Source organism: Rattus norvegicus, chromosome 5, assembly GCF_036323735.1.
Source record: "Rattus norvegicus strain BN/NHsdMcwi chromosome 5, GRCr8, whole genome shotgun sequence".
In the NCBI taxonomy this organism is placed as follows: domain Eukaryota; kingdom Metazoa; phylum Chordata; class Mammalia; order Rodentia; family Muridae; genus Rattus; species Rattus norvegicus.
Window position 1 is genome coordinate 111,211,458 of NC_086023.1, and position 14,389 is coordinate 111,225,846.

The following is a 14,389-nucleotide window of genomic DNA, read 5'->3' on the forward strand; positions in this document are numbered from 1 at the left end:
GCATGTACCATGGTGGCTAAGGCTCTCGTTCATTGCTCTTTCACACCGATTCTTCTTGAAGATTCACATTGCTATGATTAGATCAAACATCTTTTTTGAACAAGCAACATTTTGGGGCCAAGGATACTGTTGCAGTAAAAGTAAAGTCCCATTCCTTTGGTCACTGTCATCCTGGCATCAGAAATTAGAGAGAACATGGTTGTTTAAAATATCAGATTTTTATGAACACACGTTGGAAATTGTACCATGAAGGAATGTTTAAGGTTTCTCAGTAACAAATAGACGTTTCCTTGAATTATTTGACACAATTTACTGTGAATTTTTTTTTCTCTTGCTGATATTTCTGGATTCCTTGTGCAGACAATAAAAAGAAAAGCCTTTCTTTTATGTCAGTGCCCATTATTTAACTCACAGAGCACTGGTGTTTTCTGGAATACTAATATTTTCTAGATGCAGAAGGAATACTAACAGAGACGTGTCTCTGTTTTAATCATATCAAAATAATTCATGAATGTTCGAGGCCCTTTATAAGGTCTGTATAAAAAGGACGACGTTTATAGACATCGCAAGCGTTCAGCCTCAGTTTCAAGAATCTTTATACAAATCTACCATATGTGTGCAGGGGGTGGGGAGTGTTTTCGGGACAAATGGAAGAGGTTTCAGAGGTAGCAATGAAAACACCGTGGTGAACACCAGGCTACAGTGTTTGCGGTGGGCTGAGAAGTACAGCTGTCAGGTTGTTTTAGTACGCCTATGTCAAATGCTGGCTACGAAATTTAACTGAGGGAACTACAGACACAAAAGTACCCAGACAAGTTAGACGCCGTTGAGTACCACACATTTGAAAAGTGCTGAACAGGAAGGGAAGGAATGAGATCTGGGGCAAACAGTGAGCTTCAGCTGAAATTCAAAACTTCTTGGAATGAAGAGGCAGGATCAAAGAAGGGCAGAGGATAGGCAAAGAGTGACGGGTATGGAAGAGGGACGCATGGCACACACTAAGAATCATGGTATTCTGGTGGTCACAATCAGTCGACTGGGAAAGTGATGGGACTCCGAACAAAGAATATGTTTGCAACGAGAGCCAACGGTGGCTGTAGGGAAGAGAAACGGAACTGGACCTGTGTGGCTGCCAACCAGCTTCACTTTGGATGCCCTTAGGACGCCTTTGTGCCTGTGGAGATCATTAAAAACTCGGCTATGAAGACACGAATTGCAGTATTTACCAAAAAATTTCTGGACTTAGAAAAAGGAAACACACGTGTTAGCATTGCTTTTCCTACTATTTGCTTCCCTTCAACAAGGTCTTAAACCTCATGATTCCCATTCTAACTTAGCAATAGTGGCCGTGGTAATGGGAGCTATGTACCAGGTGGCTTTAGCTGCAGACATTGAGGGAGTTAAGCAATTTGCCCACCATACAAGTAGAAAGAGAAAGTCTGTCTCTAGAACCTAAGTCCTTTTGCACTGTTTGGTACAATACCCCTGCTTTACATTTTATATAGAAAATTCAACATCCTTAAAGATAGCACAGACTATAGGTGACATAACACTTGAAAGAGAGCAAATTATAAGGAGTAGATAATATTTAATTAACATGAACAGACAAAAACTATTTTATATCAAAAGTAACTATACTCGTGTGTCTCAGATTTGTGATAATTTGTCAATTGCTGACAAATGGAATGACACAAAATTGGTAACTGCTTTTGAGAAGTGAGTCAGAGAAATTACTGGAATTTTAAAAACTATAAGCTGTCCTAGGAAGTTCTGAGCCTCAGCTAATATTGTTTTGAAATCTAAGGAATGTTTAGGGTTTTTTGTTTGTTTGTTTGTTTGTTTTAATTTTAAAGTCTTCTCCCTAACTTATAAAGCCATTAAAAGGATGGTATATATTTATTGCTTAATTAGATATGAGGATTTTCTTGAAATACCGACCTTATTAAATCTTATACAGAAGATATTCAGTACAACATTAAACAAAAGCTAATCTGAGCAAGAAAGAACTAGACTTCCACTTAATTCTTTCATTACATTTTCTGCATTGTTGTGCTTGGAAAAATTCTAAGTAGGCATTATCTTTTACACTCTTGACAGGAAATAAAATTAAAAAGTCAACCACTCAAGCTTCTGCCCTTATAGCCACCAGGTGGGGGCAGCTGCTATATACGGAGTGGTACAGTCCAGTAAAGCCCTTTAGGACTCTGATTCTGAGAGTGGGCAGACCTGCAGCCCCGAGCTTTATACTCAAAATAACATCTATTGACAAAAGCAATGCTTAAATTTCCTGCAGATGAGAAACAAATGTGACAGAGCAATATAATCACAATATAAGAAAGTGTTCTCCCACTTTTCTGAAGACTACATCACGTATCCTGTCCAGTTAGAATTTACTGGGACTAACTGGAAAAAGAAAAACGATTTCCTTCATTACTGCCTTCTAAATTATGACCGAGGGAAATTTCTTTTCTTATTAATTAATCATTTCTCTTACCCATTATATACTCTCATACCATAGGTAAATAATATTATAAAACAAACCTTTACTGACCAGCAAAAAAAGAAATCCATAAAATGACTTTCTTATATTTCTATAGCATAGAAGTAAATGAAAATTATATTACCCTAAGTAATTATGAGATTGAACAAAAACTGGCTTGCTGACAGGTACCATTTAGTGAATTGCTATTTCAATGCCCTAAAAACCGTCACCTACGTTAGTTCAATTTTCATACGGTTTAAATTATTTTTCTTTAAAATCCTCTTCAGAGAAGGAAAAAGTGGCTCGCAGCCTGTCTCTGTGGGATGATGCAGTACCTCTGACGCAGTCTCAGCTTTATCTGTTATTTCGTTGCACTATTTAGAAGTATTCTAAAACCCAGGCAGGGTTCTGAACAAAAGCCACAAAAGCATCTTTAAGGAAGGTCAACTAAATTTGTGATATTGTTCAGGCTGGGGAAAATAACATCAAGAAACAACTCCAATTAGCAAAAACAAGTTTTGTAATATGATTTATTTTAAAGTGCCCTGTTACTATACTTAAAGTTTTATAAACTAATCTATATTAATTTCTAAGTATGGACTATAAGTCTTTTTGTAATGGTGTTTGTCATAACGGAGGACGGGGAAGTGCCCTGGCCTTCATTCATATACTCATTTCATGAATAATTTTTAACCAAACAGGACTGCAGCAATCAATTCTCATCCAATTTATTGGGCATGAGTTAAAGCCAATTAAAAAACCATTTTTGGTGCAATTCAAGGGGAAAAAATGTATAAACTCATGAAAAACAAATTTCAGTCCTAGACATGAGTCATCACGATTTAAAATACTGGTGTCATCCCGAAATCAGAAAATAAAAAGGAAAGATCCTAACTCGGTGCAGTCTACTCTGGAAACTGCATCTAAGAGAAATGATTGTTACAGAATTGTTACTATTTTATTGAGGGGCTGACCTGGAAGAAAGTTCACACACTAACAGCCTTGCATCCTAACTAAGTAAAGTCAGCAGTGAAATTACAGCAGTTTCTTGAATGTGTGAATTAAGAGCTGAGATAAGAAGTGACCTTTATACAAAGAAAGCAAAAACACTTTGAGTATAATTTTAAGGTATCTTTTACCTATTAGACCAGGCCATCTTTCACATGAATACAGTGGCTTTCTTCTAAGGCTATAAAATGAGACAATCCTATATGATCTGGATAGTTTTAGGATAATCAAAGTACCAAAATTGAAGCTCCTGGGTGCAAAATTGCAGCTATAAAACAGAAAGATGCATTTTCCATCTGTGTATTAAAAGGACTTTCAAGTTCAGGGTTGTGGCAGTTTAGCGCTCGAGCAGACCTGAATTCCTGGTCCTGCATTTCCCAAGTTCTTGCTTTATGACCCAAGTTACCTAAACGTTCTAAGCCTCAGCTTTGTTCACTAGTAAAATGGGTATTGGAAATAAGAGTCACTGTTTTAGACATGCAGTGAGCATACCGAATGAAAAAAGTCCTCGTTCCCTGGCCAGATATGGTGGCATAGGCCTTTAATCCGAGCACTTGGGAGGCAAAGGCAGGTGGATCTTTGAGTGGGGAGCCAGACTTGTCTATGGAGCAAGTTCCAGGAAATCCAGGGCCAAATGGAAAAACCCTGTCTCAAAAAAATAAATCAAGAAGAAGAAGAAGAGGAGGAGGAGGAGAAGGAGGAGGAGGAGGGGGAGGAGGAGGAGGAGGAGGAAGAGGGGGAGGAGGAGGAGGAGGAGGAGGAGGAGGAGGAGAAGAAGAAGAAGAAGAAGAAGAAGAAGAAGAAGAAGAAGAAGAAGAAGAAGAAGAAGAAGAAGAAGAAGAAGAAGAAGAAGAAGAAGAAATTTGTTTTATGAAAGTGCCCACCATGATACCTCCCAGGTCTGTGCATCTGTGCCTCTTGCTACCTGAGAAGGGATTTTTCTTTTTCTTGATCTTGACCCTAGAAGATTCCACTGAGTAATTATGAAGTGACTTCTAAGCACATCTGTTTGTTTTAAAAGAAAGGAAGAAGAAAGAACGAAAGAGAGAAAGGAAGGAAGGAAGGAGGAAAGGAAGGAAGAAAGAAAAAAGAGAAAGGAGAGAAGAATAAATGAAAGGAGAGTGAAGGGGAGGGAGGGCAGAGGGTAGAAGAGCGGAGACAGGAGGACAGGAGAGTGGAGGAAGAAAATCTTCATAAAGAATTTGATTAAGCATTGGTTTAGGGGAAAAACCACAGAATTTTAAAAATAAATACTGATTTCAACCCCTCGGTCCCTTATCATGGAGTCTGTAAACTGTTTTTTGAACTCTTTTGGCTCTGCTCACTCTGTGACACCATTAGAGATGCTGAGGGACATTTAGGTGGTATACCCTAAGGTCTTCTTTATATCATAGGGCTGTATGAAATAAGCCCGTTTCCGGCTAGTAAGATGAACAGCTATGAGAGATAACCCCAGGAAATTACAGAATCATTCCTGGCAAAGATATATTGTAGTGTCAGCTATGCTTGTAGCTTTACTTTTATTTAATAAACATAAGCAGATGAGTCAACACTATCAAATTATTTTTTTCAGAGTCATATTTTTCTGCTCAGTTAGTTTAGTTCATTTATAACTGTTTTACCTCAAGATAAGATAAGTAAGCAGTGAAGAGTAAAGGTGCCAGTCAGTTAAGAAAAGCAACCAATAAAGAAATGTAAACACACACACACACACACACACACACACACACACACACACACAAATGCTAGCCTGACATGAATTTTCTACCAGTAACTCATGACTCACAGTGACTTTATTAAACACAGCACGACTATCCTTAACACCTTTTCAGTGGTTAAAAATTTAAATTTATTTGATTAGCAGGTTGCCTGTCACCTATTAAAAAAACAGAAATAAATTTTGAACTTTAACAATGTTAATAAAGGTGGAGACACAGCCTAACGGAAACAAAGGATACTCAGGTCCTAGGGGACAATGACAAGGCAGAGAGGAAGTGAGAAAACCTTCAATTGCTGTCAGAGCTGGTCTGGGTACCACTGGAGCATTCTCAAATTCAAGTCTTTTAAAGCAGAGTGATACATTTCTTGGCATATCAATATATAGGAATTCAGGAAAATTCCTCTGCACTCACACTAGCAAACAGTTTTTAATTCAAAATTTGCAGGGAACAAGCCATTGATATACTATCCGTGGATTTAAGAATGCAAATTGCATAGATTACCTAGGAGCTCACTGTGAACATACTTATTCCCTGAGGGCAATCTACCTTCAGGCTTTAAGAATGACTCTGCAGTCTAGAAATAATTTAGCATCATGCATTGACAAGCTGTTGTAGATCAAGGAGATGCTGATTAAGTCGTAGAGGAGAGGGGCTGATGGGCCCATATTCCAGTGCGTACATAAGAAATGTAATAGTTTCTGTGTTACCAGCAATGAGTTGTTTCCTCACAGATGGAAACTTAGAGCAGCTGTATGTTCACTCTGACACTCTTGTCTCCTGGGTTGGAGTTCAGGACGCTGTCTATTCCACGGGGAAAGCAGACAAGTAATATATGTGGTTAAAAACATTATCCAATGCAACCCAACTCCTAGGCTACCCTAACACTGGAGAGCAGATAACTTATAGCCACTGTGCCTCCCTACGGAGGGGACCACTCTCCCTGGATGACAACCTTTTCTGACTTAATTGTCAGATCTGGAATTGTAAGGATCCTGTGCACGATTCTTGATGGCAGGCTCAGGACTTGTCATCTCCTCAGTATCTGTCAATTTTGTTTTTTTACATATTATACAGGTAGGGTATTTGCCTATTATTTAGACTGAATTTTAGGGTCCTTTTTACTGGGTAGTAAGTAGATAGCTTCAGTTTGAACATATTGGAAGACGAGCAAGTGGAAGAGGATTTTAGAAAAGCTACGGTTGCAGTACTCTTTAATGTATCCACTAGAGGACTCCTCTCACTCTCTGTGGCCTCTGGCATTTGATGCTTAACTAACTCTTGAGTTGAGCCACTGGCTACACATCAGCGTTAGAGCAAAAACATTCCCTCTCCTTTTAACACCTCCTGCTAGTTCAATAAAGCGATGTTTAAATAACTGAACTGGCTTCAATGAACTGTACTTGCCATTTTTTTTCCTGCTTCTTAGCTAGATAAAATGGAGATAATTATGAAGTGGATGAGCAGGTTTAATGAAAGCCAGTTTCTTTTGGTACACTCCTGAAGCAGCAATCATCATCTGTTTGGCTTTTGAAGAGCAACAATTATAATCACTTAAACCCCCAAGGGGAACAAAAATAGAATTTACATTAGCATATAAAATATACAGCTGGATTGGGCAAACCTACAAAATTCTGGGGAAATCGCTCTACTCTGAACGCTATTCAAACTCACAAGTAAAATGAGTTTGAGAGTATATTACATACCTCCTCCCTATAAAATAATATGTGGGACAATGATGAGAGGGGTTTCCTAAAAAGGAATACAGGGAAATACATTTTAAAAAAAAAAGGTTGCCAGGAGAGAATCCCAGAAGGAAGGACTACAGTGTGTTAGGAGAGTGTCAGAGAGCAACTGTATGATGTTACGCCCACAAAGTCCTCATCGGAAGTGGAGAGTTTCCACAGTAAACTACACACATCTGCGAGCTTCAGAAAGAAGCAGGATGGTTTGAACTGGACCAACAGTGAAAATTAATCCCAAGGAAGGAAACTAGCACATTAGCGAACACTTCCTTCTTTGCAGGAAGATATGCAATAATACAAAGAAACTGAAACTAGTTTAATCCATCTTTTAGATCAATTGCTCTCACATACCCTCTCTATTCCTGCTACAGAGCCCTGTTCACAGGCAATCTCCCTCAGCACTCCTGTTATTTAATTACTTTCGCCTGTGAGTCCCTTGTACAGTTTGCAAGATCTTTTTTTTTTTTTTTTGGTTGAGCATAGAAGAATAAAAATGGAGCTTGTGCTGAATCCATTATACCACCAGCAACAAAACACTAACATAATCAATATATTAAAGGCTTTCCTGGCTGTGCCCATTTGTCAAAGGCAGTGTGTCTGAGGAATTACACTAATGAATCTTGGAACAGTCAACATCCTATACAGGAAGCTTGCTCTCTTAAGTGCATAACTATGTAACTGGCAAGGAGAAATGTATACTTTCCATCTTTCTGAATATCATTTGAAAACCCATTGTTCTACTTTTGTAGTGGGAAGAAAACACAAAGTCCATTTGCAGAACCGAGAAGCTTCTACAAATGCCAAGGGAATACCAAGTGTGGGCATACCAGTGGGACCACCGTCTACCTCCCTAAAGCCAACTGATACGTAACTGCTGATGCTGTTGGTCTCACTGCTTATAAATATTAAGTCACATATGTACTTCGGAGACAGGATGCCCACCGTTTGATAACATGGTCCCATTTTTCAGCAGGACCTTCCCACGGATGCTCTAGTATTACACAGAACTAGATAAGATGCCTTGAAGTTTGTAGAGTAAAGTCTTTCATTCATTTTTATTCTCAGTCACAGTGGCCTCCAACGTGGCCTCAATGGTCAAACTCATACCAAATAAAATCGATGCCACGAAATCAGACTCAGAGCTGATAGATTAAGCCCTGAGATGTTAGAAATACAAGCCTCGATGCCTACAGCAATCTTACCTCTCATTATCTTTAACAGGGGACAGCATTAATTTTTAAGATTGTATTAAACATTTATAATATTAATCAGCTCTTTAAACGACTTTTCTGGAAACATTCAAAGAGCTGGATTCTTCCTTCTTAATGGAAACGGTCTCTAGTCTTATTACCTTTACATTCTCTATTTCAAGGAACGCCCACCATTGTCACTTCCTTTCCAAGCTTTCCCCGGTGTGCCTCAAGGGTAGTGGCATCTAGTTTGCATTATTTCATGAGTTCCTGGTAAAACTTTCCTATTTTCAGCGGTATTGAAACTCCACAACCTGTAACTTATCCTAGACAATGTGTAATGGCTTCCTCTTCAGAGAATGTATAGAGATAACAAGTGCAGAACTGAAGGACACCAGGACTAAGGGAGGACTTTAAGGTGCATCTGGCTTTTCTTCTCCTTTAAAGATATTTAATATTTTCCCCATTCTTGTTTCCAGGATATTATAACATTATTAAGTTGTGGGAATGAAGTAGTGGAGAGATTAAGAAAAAACTCCCATTGACTTGCTTAAAATACTCCCAGTCCTTAGTTAGCACTAAGTACAGTAAATAGTCTTATTATTTCATAAAATTAATTTTCATGGTAGCTATTATCCCTTATGTTTGAACTTGAAAAAAGCTTTAATAATTTAATTTTTCTTTAATAAATTAATTTTAATTTTAAATCTATAACCACAGCCTTTTATATGCACAGCTATAGGTATTTATTATTTATATATGGAAAGTTTTTAAGGTTGATGAATTTGAGTAGACAGAAAGTATGTCAAGACAAAGAGTTTTTATTTTAGTACATAATATAAATTTCCAAATTATGGATATAATAGAAAAATTATGAAAACATCTTAGCATTTAAAACAGAGAAAAAACCCTTCATTGAGGGTTTTGTTTTTGTTTTGTTGTTGTTTTGTCTTGTAGGAGTTTTTGTTGTTGATGTTGTTTGGTTGGTTTTTTTTTTGTGTGTGTGTGTTTTTTTTTTCACAAATAAATTTCTTGGGGGTAAAATTTGACCAGTCTTTTAAGATATATGCTCCAGGGCCAAAATGTGATAGAACTGAATTTTAAATATTATATATATTCTATTAGAGAGTTTCTCACCACAGAGGGCCTTGGGGTGCACTGAGGCAGGGTCATACACACAAGGTTGTAGCTCAGGCTGGTCAACTCCTATTTCAACTGCCAAGGGTTTGAAAACCAGCATGGAGTTAAGAATCTATCGTCTTTTATTATTTAAAAAGGAACTATTGGCTAGGGTTCCTTTTGAAACTTTCAACTTTTGGGGCAACTTTCTGCTTTGATGGTTCTCTCAGTTCACTAAATAAGGACAGTTTATAAAATGGAGGACCCTGAGTCACTAAATAACTGAAGAAGAGACCACCAATGTCAAGGTGAATGCTTGATTCAGGAAGTCTGAGGAGAGATAATCATTGGTCTACTATTTATAAAATCATATAGGATTTTATTACTTTAGAAAATACTGTCATAATTCAATTTTCAATTCTTAAAAATTAAATCCTGTTTAAGTTGCTAGCAAAACAAAATACCTTACTTAGTTTTAGGTTTCAGTTTAAGGAAAATTAAGTTTTCAGTTATATTTTCCTTTTATTTAAATAGGAATTTTGGAAATTTATTTAAAATACGTTGCCCATATAAATGAGTTAATATTCTCATGTTTTGTTTTGTTTTGGTGGTCAAAGGATACAACAGATTCTCCAAAATTAATATCCCAGAGAAGAAACCACCAATCAAGCCAGGTGACTGCATCTAATCCCAACTGGAGGATGTTGAAAATATTTCAATATTTTTTTGAAAAAAAATGTTCTTGTCAAAATTATTGGAGATTATGTGGGTTTTATTTAAGTGTCTTTTAAGTCTAGTAGACTATTTCACATTTTTCTATTTGATTGACAATTTGCTTCATTTTGGACCTAAGTTTAGAGTATAACAACTTTTAATTCAAATCCTCTCACATTTTTTTATGACTTGTCTGACATTAAATATACAGGAGCTGATGCCACATAAACCTGCTACTCAACTGAGATCATCTATACAAAGCACTCACCCATGTGACTAGATCCTCTCAGCCAAACTACATAGTTAATATATAAGGCAAATGTTGAATTTAGCTAATAAAATAACAAAGGCACCTTAAAAAATGTAAATGTTGGAGTCTAAGATATGGCTCAGTGGATAAAGGTGCTTGTAGCCAAACCTTTCTACCTGTGTTCGATCCCCAGAGACCACATGGTGAAAGGAGAGAACTGATTCATGCAAGCTGTCCTTTCACCATCCACATGTGCCCTGTATCTTCCTCCTGAATGCCCCTATACACATAAACACACAAGAAAATAAGTGAAAGAAGTAAATGCTTAAAAAATGTTGGTGTTGCTGAAAAAACAGCTTAGTGGTAGAACTCTTGCCTAGTGTGCATGAGCTCTTAGGCTCAATCCCCCACACTGCAACACTGATAACATTACTTGACTCAGTCCTATTTTGCTTCTTTGATCATTGGTACATGCCATGCCCTAGGTATTGTAAAGAAGTCAGATCTTCTATGTATTTGACACACCATGAGGTAGTCTGTCTTACCGGCCCCATCTCTACTTCCTATATCTTCTCTACTTCCTGGTAGATAAATAATCACTTAAATAATCATAGTAAAAGAAGCAATGACTACTTGTCAGACTTTTAAGAATTTTTTCTTGAGGCCAAGTTGATGATTCACTTGTGGCTCTTGCAATGGACTGGGGTTCAGTTCCTAGCACCACGTGATGGTTCATGGCTATCCATACCTCCAGTTCAGGAGGTCCAATGCCCTCTTCTGACCTCTGTGGACACAAGTCACAAATGTAGCATACACACATGCATGCCAAGAAAACCTTCACAGATATAAAATAAACAAATCTAAAAAAAAATAGATTTTTTTATACTAATCAGCATTAAGTTTCTCCTAAGAGGGATTTCTGCTACTTTAAAATGTATTTCCATAGACTAAGGTTGAAGGAAAATATCAGACTACTTAATATGCTAATAATGCCTAAAACATTATATTTTATTAAAATATGTTTAAATATCTTATATAATTTAACTATTTTGCTGTTTTAGAAAAAAAGTTACAAATTACATTCTGTTATGAAGAAATTTCCATGTATATTTAACAGTCTTAACATTGGGACAGAACTATAGAATTACTGAGGGAAAATACCAGAAATGATCTAAGTTACCTAAATGTCTAAATTAGGCTTTTTCTTTTTCCTTTTCTTTCTTTCTTTCTTTTCTTTTTTTTTTTTTTTTTTGGTATCTTTAATTGAAACATTATTTCCAATATGAACATGGAAAGCCACAGTAAACCTGGAGACTGATTTGAGATGGAATATGCTTAAAAGAACTGTTAATTAAGGGTATTTTTCTGAATTAAAGTCTCAAACGAATCTATTTTCATCTATAGACAGGAGACATATTTAATTACAATTACCTATACAGTGGAAAATAATAGATTGTTACTTTAGTACTTTGTACATTCATACAGTTCGATATATTTATTTAAAATCCCCAGATAATGCTAATCCAGTTTGAGATTAATCATATAGGTAAATAGCTAAGAAGATGGAGTAGTAAGGGTCAAAATGAATTATGTCTGGAGAGCACCGCTAGCTGGCGGCTTGTGTGTTGTAAGAGCCCTACTAGTTGGCTGTCTATGATGCAATATGAGCTCCACAGAAAAGCAAACGTCCCTATTGAGGTCCTGCTACTTGAAACATGGACGACTGAATTCTAAACTTCTGAGATGTCTTTCCCCCACACAATTTACTGAACTGACTTTTTCATTGACACAGGAAGTATTTCATCTGCTATTGAGTTTGGAGACTCTAACTGAAAACAGTAGCATTGACACTTGGAAAGCCGACTTCGGAACGAGGGACTTTGCTGTAAGAGTTACCGGGAAGTAACGGCAACTTGTGCAAAATCGTGAAAACATCATTTGTTAAAATAGTTATTAAAGTCATGTACAAAAATTCATTCATAATCCGTATCATAATATACTCTAAAAGTATTTTTGTTTATAATTACTGAAAAAAAAAACACTTTAGAATGGATCTTGAGAATCATAGAAATAATCACATCAGCACACACAGAAATTAAAGAAGACTCAAGGAAACAAGAACAAATTCCTTCCGAGAGGCATCTTTGTTTCTATGGTATCATTTAGATTGGAAAATATATATATATATATATACATATATATATATATATATCTTTCCCTTATCAGATAGCATTCAGGCCCATTCCAATATAGGAATCTATGGCAAAAGCCCTAGATAAATAAAACAACAACTAGTTCCAGATGATGATGATGATGATAATAATAATAATAATGACAACAACAACAACAACAATAGGTCAAAACTACTGAGAAGTACAGTTTTTCCCGTACGACATCTAGCTAGAGTTTACAATCTTCCAAAACAGAAGTTGAGCCTCCATCAAACTTAGAATTGTTAACTTTGCCATACCACAAACACTGTGGTATAGTGGATAGCCATTATCAGAGAATGAACGAGATCAAAAAGTAAAACTGAGGAACTGTTTCCCACAATATACGTCCAACTTTAAGTCAGCTAATACAGCAACCTAGCACGTAGAAAGGATCTGTACTTTTCTCCCAATAATGGGAGTGGGACAGACAACACTATTATGGCAAGGAGAGTAAGAAGCACCTTCCTCTTACCTCTGAGGTCCCCAACTTCCTATATGCAGTATTTGGTTCTCATTCAGGATTTAAAATCTAAGAATGACGGCCTCTAATGACGCTACCTGAGGAAGAAAGGGAGGTGCACTCAGGGGAGGGGACTCAGGTAGCTTCAGGGACTCTGGAAGACCCCACTGTTCTTTTCTCCGTTGGACTCATCAGAAATGTCCCAGAGACTCTAGTTAAGTTTCAGGGGTCTTTTAAAAACAGACAACATCCTAATTCTCTGGGTCCCCCCCACCTACTGACTGTCAACTTTAAATGCATCAGGGCTGTTGCCAGCCTAATAGTATCAAAAAAGCACAGAACTTGTCTGCTGACCATTGCAAAAGAAGAGAGAAAGACGAGAAAAAAATAAACAAATGAGAAATAATGGTTATGTCTGTCCGTTTAGTCACCCCCTCTTCCCAGCCCCCAATCCTTTGTGTGTGCATCCCTTTACACCACCCACAGACAGAGCATACCAGAAGAATGATAATTTTTGGTTTAAAAGTTCACTTACCACAGCAACCTCATATTGTTTTGTCATGCTTTTTTGCACTTAATTTTTCAAAACTGCTTTTGCTGGGCGCAGAACTGGGAAGGCTGGAGGACTAAGGTATCTCTAATAATCACAACAAAAAGGAGAGAGCATTCACCAATCAGAGTTACATTTAAATGCACAATCAAACCCCTGGAGCAAGATGCAGGGTTCAGACCACACCAGGGTGGAGGAGGGGGGTGGGATGTGGGAAAGCCAAGCTAACAAAAGGTAAGAGGGAGAGTTGAGTGGTTGGAGGGGAAATTGATCCTAGCCGCCTTTTGACCGAAGACTGGCTTTAAACCGCCAGCACCACCCCCGCCCCCAGCACCCTGCGATTACCCGAGCGACCGGCATTTGCCTCCAGCCAGTTCAAGTGTACAACAGGAAAGCCCCATCTAAGTTCTCTAGCCCTGCCACGGTCTTCCAAAGTCTGGCGGGTTCCTTCAGGAAAACACTTCCAGAGTCATCATCCACTTGAGGTCTGGGCTTAGTAGCTGCTGCAGCTCCGGCTGCTGCTAGCAGCTGCTAAGATTCTTGCAGTCTCGCTCCCGTCTTGGTCGCGCTGCACAATAGCCCCGGCTGGGTGCACCTCATTAAGCCAGTCCGAGAGCCCCAGTAACAGGCAAGCTGCGAGACAGCGCGGCCCCTTTGTAATGACTGTGATGGATGCAACCGAAGGGTGGGGTCTGGGTGGGTCAAAACTGTTAATGACTGTATGTATCATTCTGTCTGTCCTGGAGATAGAAGCCCCCTGCGCTCGCTCTCTCTCTCTCTCTCTCTCTCTCTCTCTCTCTCTCTCTCTCTCTCTCTGGGTGTGTGTGTCTGTCTGTCTGTCTGTATGTCTGTCCTCCCTATTAATCCAAGCCCCTATGAGGCATTTTCTGCAGTCAGCGTTCAAAAGAAAAAAAAAACAAAAAAAAAACAAAAAACAACA

General features: G+C 38.0%; 1 long non-coding RNA gene across 1 annotated transcript; it reads right to left on the reverse strand.

The window, feature by feature from the left end:
• Nucleotides 1-12,469: 12,469 nt before the first annotated feature.
• Nucleotides 12,470-14,086, reverse strand: LOC120103166 (uncharacterized). Its single transcript, XR_005505267.2, has 3 exons — nucleotides 13,795-14,086; nucleotides 13,435-13,536; nucleotides 12,470-12,997 (listed from the first exon to the last, which is right to left on the reverse strand). It is a non-coding gene; the product is annotated as an uncharacterized LOC120103166 (long non-coding RNA).
• Between the last annotated feature and the right edge of the window lie 303 nt (nucleotides 14,087-14,389).